The sequence below is a fragment of the Cebus imitator genome, unplaced genomic scaffold (assembly GCF_001604975.1).
Source record: "Cebus imitator isolate Cc_AM_T3 unplaced genomic scaffold, Cebus_imitator-1.0 Scaffold261, whole genome shotgun sequence".
Lineage (NCBI taxonomy): Eukaryota > Metazoa > Chordata > Mammalia > Primates > Cebidae > Cebus > Cebus imitator.
This window is the reverse complement of record NW_016107576.1, coordinates 6,487,403-6,496,439: the sequence shown is the minus strand read 5'-3', so window position 1 is coordinate 6,496,439 and position 9,037 is coordinate 6,487,403.

The following is a 9,037-nucleotide window of genomic DNA, read 5'->3' as shown; positions in this document are numbered from 1 at the left end:
ATGTCCACCCTCACCTCCTGCAAGTAAGTAACTTCCCATCCCACGTGGCTGTGCCTCTGTCTCTGTGGCTCTGTAATTCCTGCAATCTTCCCTGGTAAGCGGGCTGTTTTTGGCAAACACACAAACAGACACGCAGCCTAGCGAGAATGTCACACTTTGACACTTGAGACTTGTCCATGTTTGAAAGGTGCAATAAATATAATAACGCAAAGGAAGAACATGTGCTAGATGTACATATCCTTACCTGGGCAGGCAATAGAGTGAAGAATGGAATAGGGAAACGGGGCTTCAGCTGGATAGGTAGTATTTTATTCTTGAAAATCTGAAGCAAAATTTAACAAACTATTAGCATTTGTTAAATTTAAACGGCGGGTTCATGGGTGTTTATCATTCTTGTACTTTTTTGTATGCTTGAAATATGTCATTAAAAATTTGAGAATCTGGCCAGGCACGGTAGCTCACATCTATAATCCCAGAACTTTGGGAAGCCAAGGCAGGTGGATCATCTGAGGTCAGGAGTTCGAGACCAGCCTGGCTAACATGGTAAAACCCCGTATCTACTAAAAATACAAAAATTAGCCGGGCGTGGTGGCAGGTGCCTGTATCCCAGCTACTCAAGAGGCTGAAGCAGGAGAATCGCTTGAACCCAGGAGGCAGAAGTTGCAGTGAGCCGAGATCATGCCATTGCACTCCAGCCTGGGCAACAGAGTGAGACTCCGTCTCAAAAAATTAAGAATCGTAACAACGTTTTCTTTCTTATTTTTTTTTTTTGTTTGAGACAGAGTCTCACTCTGTTGCCCAGGCTGTAGTGCAGTGGCACAATCTCCACTCGATACAACCTCTGCCTCCCAGGTTCAAACAATTCTTTTGTCTCAGCCTCCCAAGTAGCTGGGACTACAGGTGAGTGCCACCATGCCCAGCTAATTTTTTTATTTTTAGTAGAGATGGGGTTTCACCATATTGGCCAGGCTGGTCTCGAACTCCTGATCTCATGATCCACCCGCCTCTGCCTCCCAAAGTGCTGGGATTACAGGCGTGACCCACTGCACCTGGCCCCTTAACAATGTTTTCTAAAAGCTGTGCTCTCCACACACAGGATATTTATCCTACACAGTTATAGACAATAGAAGCAAGTTTATTCTTTCAGTTTTCAACAGCACTGGGATTTGTTTTCGTTTTTAGTGAGTTCAGTGGTTCTAGATCAGCACTGAACAATGTAGTAGCCGCTGTCCATGTGTGTGACTGTTTGAATTAACCTTAAAATAAAATTTAAAATTCATTTATTCAGATGCACTAGCTATGTTTCAAGTGTTCAATATTGGCATGGATTATAGACCATCTCCTTCATTGCAGACAGTTCTATTGGATAGCTCTGGTCTAGATAATACATAATTATGTGACAAGGCACAAATGACTTTTCTGCAATTAGTCCCCTGTTTTCCTTTGTGTTGGCTTCAACTAAAGCCATCTGTGACTTAGAAGTTATGAGGGACACAAGTAAATAAACGGCAAGTCTATTGCTTTTAGTCTTTCTGGAAAACATTTACTAAAGTCAAAATCACCGAACCCACATATCAAGAACTGCAGATTTATAGCACTTTTGTGTATAGGTAGATATTTATGGCGAATATACAAAGCCTTGACCACTGACAAATATTGGGAAGTAGCTGTCTAATATTAATTAATAGGAGGGACCAACTGATGTTCAAAGTGAAGTCATTGGTCAGGAAGAATGTCTGCCCAGATAATCGGGACAATATAATTTCAAGCTTTTCAAATTACCAAGCAAAACAGGTTGCTATAGCAAGTAAAATAACACTAAATCTGTGGAAATAAAAGCCCTGCTCCCCACTTGCCCCCAACCCTGCGCTCCTGGGTCCATGCTAACAGTGCAACCACGCATGTCCACACTCTGCTCACACCTACATAGTAAAGCAGCAATATAGACATAGAGGGTGTCTTGTTTTTTACCAAAGAGAACCGTGTTACACACTTTGCCAGCTGTGATTTTTCACTTAGCAATGTTGCATAGTAGACATTCTTATGCGTCTATAAATAGAACTCACTTTTCTCCCAATCTCTTTCTGCATATGCATTGAGATTCACACATGTACATTCACACACACAGATATATATATTTATGAATATATGTTTATATATACAGATGATATAATTTTATAAAAGCATATAGAATTGGTAATATTTTATAATTTTCTTATAAAATTAGTGTGTATATATAAGCATATATTTGTACATATATTCATATATATACACATATATATGAATATATCATTCATGCTCGGCAGGGGCAGTGGTGTTTTCATGCATGTTAGAAAGACCTGGTTTGTTCCACACAAAGACAATTTTATATATATTTATATAATCATATACAATGACCTTTTCTTTCTTTTTGAGGAGCCATGCTCTGTTGCCCAGGCTGGAGTGCAGTGTCGCAATCTCGGCTCATTGTAACCTCTGCCTCCTGGGTTCAAGAGATTCTCCTGCCTCAGCCACCTGAGTAGCTGGGGTCACAGGCACGTGCCACTGACTAATTTTTGTATTTTTAGTAGAGACGGGGTTTCACCATTTTGGCCAGGCTGGTCTTGAACTCCTGATCTTGTGATCCGCTCACCTTGGCCTCCCAAAGGGCTGGGATTACAGGTGTGAGCCAATGTGCCCAGCCCACAACAACTTTTTACTGTTCCCTTTAAGTCATTGTGACTTTTCTTGGGACTACTGTTAAGTTCACCAATACAAACATCGTTTTACATTCACTTTTCCAGACTGCTGTTTGTTTATTTGTTTGTTTTTCTATGGAGAGTGTCAGAAGAGGAACTCTGGGCCAATGGGAGTTTATTTTTGTTTTTGGAAGACAGTCTGGGGAAATGTATTAAAACTCTCTCCTATTTATGCCAGCAATATACAAGAGTATCATTCTCTCACACTTGTTCAACAGCAAAAGATGCTATTACGCTGAAGTTCTGCCCATCCGATGGATGTAAAGTGACACCTTGTTGCCATTGTATTGACTTTGACAATGACAAGATTTCATACCTTCTCATCTATTAGGCACTCAGATTTATTTCTTCTAATGTGTGTATTTCACATACGTTTTTTCCCTACAGTTTTGTCTTTTTCTTGTCAATTTATAAGATCTCTCCATGGGCCGGGCACAGTTGCTCACACCTGTAATCCCAGCACTTTGGGAGGCCAAGGCGGGTGGATCACCTGAGGTCAGGAGTTGGAGACCAGCCTGGCCAACATGGTGAAACCCCATCTCTACTAAAAACACAAACATTAGCTGGGTTTGGTGGCAGGTGCCTGTAATCCCAGCTACTCAAGAGGCTGAGGAGGTAGAATCACTTGAACTCCGATAGCAGAGGTTGCAGTGAGCCGAGGTTGCACTACTGCACCCTAACCTGGGTGACAAAGTGAAAAAAAGATCTATGTATATTATAGATACCAACTCTTCATTCGCATTAACATTTTTATTTTACAAATCTATTGTCATCCGATTTGGCTAATATCTTTTGAAATTTAAGATTTTAAAAAATACAAATAGGCCTATCTTTTCTGCTACAGTTTTTTTTTTTTTTTTTTTTTTTTTTTTTTTTTTTTTTTTTTTNTTTTGAGATGGAGTCTCACTCTATCACCAGGTGGGAGTGCAGTGGCACGATCTCCACTCACTGCAACCTCCACCTCCCGGGTTCAAAGCAATTCTCCTGCCTCAGCCTCCCGAGTACCTGGGATTACAGGCACTCACTACCATACCCAGCTAATTTTCGTATTTTTAGTAGAGACAGGGTTTCAGCATTTTGGTCAGATTGGTCTCGAACTTCTGACCTTGTGATCTGCATGCCTTGGCCTCCCAGAGTGCTGGGATTACAGGTGTGAGCCACCACACCCAGCCTGCTATAGGTTTTAAGTGTCCTTAAATGATTAAGACCCTCCTCTTCCCCCTTAAATTATATGCACAGTTCCTAAGATTTTTTGTTAAAAATTTTTTTACATGCATCTTTAATCCTGGTAGTTTAGTTTTAAGCATGATAGCAGCTGGGGTCCAACCACTGTTCATTAAACAAACCAATCTTCTCTCACTAATACAAGAAAGATAGCATTCTCTCCATCGAATCCTGTCTTTCTTGTATTAAATTCTCATGGCTTGACATCTCATTCTTGATAGACTATTTTGTCCACTGACCTGTCTGTCCTCATGCCAATGTCATATTAACTTAACTGCAATAATTATACTGTAGTTTCTCAAATCTTTATTCTATATAAGCTTTATGATCATTCTGTCCAAAATAAATTGGATCAAAACAAAATGCTTTAGAGAGTCTAACTGGAGGGTTATCAATAAATGTATGTTAATTTGAGGAAAAGACTTTTTTTTTTTTTAAGTGAAAGCAAAGCAAGCTTATTAGAACAATAGAGTACAGGAATAGGGCAGGGTACCCACAGGCAGACTAGCTGGAAAATACTTTTTTTGTTTTTTGAGACAGAGTATCACTCTGTTGCCCAGGCTGGAGGACAGTGGCATGATCTCAGCTCACCACAAACCTCCACCTCCTGGGTTCAAGTGATTCTCCTACCTCAGCCTCCCGAGTAGCTGGGATTACAGACAGTCACCACCAAGCCTGGCTAATTTTAGTATTTTTAATAGAGATAGGGTTTCACCATGTTGGCCAGGCTGGTCTCCAATCTCTGACCTCAAGTGATCTGCCCTCCTCAGCCTCTTAAAGTGCTGGGATTACAGCTGTGAGCCACTATGCTCAGCCAAGACTTATTCAAATGAAACCAAGTAACCCCATTCAAAACTTGCTGTCTTTTCATTTGTTTAGATTTTGATTTCAGCTTTTAAAATTTAAGTCTTGAACCTTATGTGTTTAACATTAAAAAAAAATTTTTTTTGGTCATAATCATTCATTCAACAAATATTTCTTTAGCACCTATGTTTCAAGCACTGTTCTGGATGGAGGAACCTGACTAAAACAAAAAGTCTCCATCCAAGAGTAACTTGCATATTGTGAAAACATTTTTCCTTATTTTCATTTTTAGGGACTTAGGTCTAATGCAGTGAGAAGCTTTGATTTTGAACACTTGCCTTGAATCTCAGCACCGAACCAAATTCTTAATTGTAGTACAGCTTAATTAGGGTCTAGATTTTCTGGAAATGTTCTGTTATCAACAAAAACACACAGTTTTAGCTCATTTTTTCCTGGATTTTTATGAATTCTATCATTTTCTTGTCTTATTTATTGCAATTTCTAAAACCTCTAAAATAGTGTTAATTCATACTAGTGATAGTGGGTAACACTAGCTAGTCCTGATCTTTGAAACCATTGTAGTGTTTGGTAAATAGCCTTTTTATATTTAAAGATACTCCTCAGGGCCGGGCGCGATGGCTCACACCTGTAATCCCAGCACTTTGGGAGGCCGAGGCGGGTGGATCACGAGGTCAAGAGATCGAGACCATCCTGGTCAACATGGTGAAACCCCGTCTCTACTAAAAATACAAAAAATTAGCTGGGCATGGTGGTGCGTGCCTGTAATCCCAGCTACTCAGGAGGCTGAGGCAGGAGAATTGCCTGAACCCAGGAGGCAGAGGTTGCGGTGAGCCGAGATCGTGCCATTGCACTCCAGCCTGAAAAAAAAAAAAAAAAAAAGATACTCCTCAGGTCTGGACACAGTGGCTCACACCTGTAATCCCAGAACTTTGGGAGGCCGAGGTGGGTGGATCACCTGAGGTCAGGAGTTTGAGACCAGCCTGGCCAACATTGTGAAATCCCGTCTCTACTAAAAATACAAAATATTAGCCAGGCAGGATGGCAGGCATCTGTAATCCCAGCTACTAGGGAGGCTGAGGCAGGAGAATCGCTTGAACCCAGGAGACAGAAGTTGCAGTGAGTCGAGATCACACCACTCCACTCCAGCCTGGGTGACAGAGTGAGACTTCGTTTCAGACAAACAAATAAATAAATACCCCTCTATTTTAATTGTTCCTTATTTATACTAGGGATAGCTTTTCCACATCTATCGATGTCTTTATGTTTTTTCTTCTTTGTTCATTTAATAGAAAGTCTTGCATTCCTAGAATACACCTTGCATTCCTGGAATCTCAAAGTTGATTATTCTTTTGCAGTATTATTTTCTTTTACTAGTATTTCATTTAGAAAATTTCATGAATTCAGTAAATGAGACAATGTATTTTATTTTTTGTATATTTAATGTCAGGTTTTAATATTAAATTTACACTAAACTCACAAAATTAATTGTGAGAGAATTCTGTAGGATGCTGTGGATTGAAAATTTATCTACTGTAAAATTTATATTGAAAGTTAATCCTCCCCAATGGGGCAGTATTGACAGGTGGAGCCTTTAAGAGATGATTAGGTCCATTCACAAATTAATAAACTAGTGGGTTATCACAGAAGTAGCATAAATGGTTTTATAAGAGGATAGAGACCTGAGCTAACATGCTCAGCCCCCTCACCAGGTGACCAGCCCTCAGAGAAAGCAACAGGCATGAGTCCCACCTCGGGACTCTGCTGAGAGTCCCCATCAGCAAGAAGGCCCTCATCATCTGCAGCCTCTCACCCTTGAACTTTTTAGCCTGCCATGGGCATCACCTGGGAAAGCGTTAGAATGCAGAATCTCAGGCCCTATTCCAGACCTACAGAATCAGAATATGCATCACTAACAAGATCTCCAGGTAAACCTCGTGCACAGTAAAATTGGAAAGCTCTGACCTGAACAGGTGGACATTTAAATTGGAATTATCTTAATGTGTCATAGAACTCAGCTATGTGTCATAGAACTCAGCTATGAATCCATTCAGTCATGATAACTTTTTATACTTAATCTCTGCCAATTGGTATGTTTAAGGTTTCTACTTCTTGGGTTCATTTTGGCATTTTATATTTTTGCTAAAAAGTCATCTGTATCCCCTGGTTTTTACACCTTTGTTACTGTGGAGTTGCATGCTTTTATTATTTTAATTTCTTCCATCAAGTGAGGATAGCTGGCTCTTTCTTCATTTATATATTTTTGCTTTGCCTCATTTTTCTCATTATCAGGCTTTACAAAAGACTTATCAAGTTTCTTGATCATTTCAAAGAACCAGCTTTACAGCCAATTAGTATTAATTCTTCAAAGCAAATAAGAGGAGGACATTACAATGTGAACCATTGCCATGGATGAATTCAGCTTTGCTTTCCATTAACATCAAAACTCTGTACACATGGAAATCTGAACTTCCAGGGGCCAAAGCATTATAAGAATGCAGGATTAATACCAACCTTTGATTCAGAATCGCATTCCGAATAGGGTCTACCTCCACCTAAGTGGCCTTTCTGCATACCTAACCACATTCTAAATGCCATTTATTGCCTCATTAAATAATGCTTTGAGCATTTGTGTCGTTTTACAGTTTATATACCTTTTCTACCCACTATCTCATTTGAGATTTATATTTAATATAGTCTAAAATAGATAATCTCTTGCTAAGAGGAATACCGCCTCTAACCTGATTTTCATGTACTGAGATCAATGGGGCCCCAGGAAAGCCTTGTCTCTTCAAAGGGCTGAAAGGGGCCACAGCAGGGTGTGCCTTGAGGAGAGAGCTAAGAAAGCAAGTATTCCCTCAGAGAAAGCGAGGCATGAGTTAAAATTTTAGCCATGCCCTGATGTAGAAAATGGCATTTCAGATATTCACTCTAGACAAGCCAATTTTGTGAAATGCATTAGCTTCCTCTCCCTTCCATTAAGAAACCAAGGTTTTGTTTGCCCTTTTAAAAATGTATGGAAACCTATTACTTAGATACTTTCTTTTCTTACCTTTGCAAATATTCTAATAAAATAAGGATTTCAAAAGCCAGATGACAGTTAAGGTTTTGCACTCAAATTGACCCACGTTCAGGGTAATGGCTGTAAAAACATAAAGTGTAGTTTACTGAATTTAGGATATTCAGTTCACTGATGGACCAGTCTTAGGTTGGTCATTACGGAGAAGTTATTACGGAGATACCGCTGAAGCCCTCCACAAAGTTAATTTTAAATCTTGTGCTGCAGACCAGAGATTTCTGATCTATAATAATCTATTTCACAAGCATTCACAGAAGCAAGCACTTGAATAGTCTTCCTTTTGTGGTGTATTTAGGTCTTTAAGTGCCTGGACTAGAAACCATCTTAACCTCATATTCTTGGCAGTGCTGTGTTTAGACACTGTTAAACTCCAATAAATAGTGCTGAGTACTGAAAAGAGAAAATCATCCTGAATCCTTCCTCCCTCGGAAGAGAACTGATCTGCTTGATAGGATTTTTCCTCTTTAATAAAAATGTTCCCTTCCTAAATCCCAGGTTGGAAAATGAAGAAGACAGATAAAATGGAAAATTTAAGTGAAATGATATCCACTGCATTTACGGGTTTTGAAAAGATAATACTAAAAGACCTTTGACATTGAAGTCTCTTACATAGGCAGAACATTCATTAGGAAACAAACATAACTACAGTAAAATCTCAGTTTTTATGATCTTAAATTCATTATTTATGTTTTTCAACTTTTTCTTATGGGAATGGTTTAAATTTAAATCCAAAATATCCTGAAATCTCTCTTTTGACTTCAAGTGCTGGAAAGATAAGATACGCTGATTGCTTTTTTTTTTTTTTTTTTTTTTTTTTTTTTTTTTTTAATGTTAGACCTGTTTACAAAATACACTTTGGAAAATCTTCCTTTCAAATTCCAAAGTCTTGGTTTTTTTTCCATTTAGCATGCAAGTCCATGGATGAGTAGTTGCCATGGGCCTCAGTCGGTGGTGGAGGAGAGATAAACCAGGACCAAAAATAGGTTAATATAAACACTGCAATGGATATTTCCTGGTTATTTTGGAAAAACTTAGTGGGAAAGGGCCTGTGAATTAGGGAAGGCTTCCTACAGGGCGTTGTACCTAAGCACACTCTTGAGGGGCAAACGGTGGATGAACTACTAAAATAAAGGTAAGAATGGGGAAACAAGTAGAAGGGAAAGCTTGGGGAGAA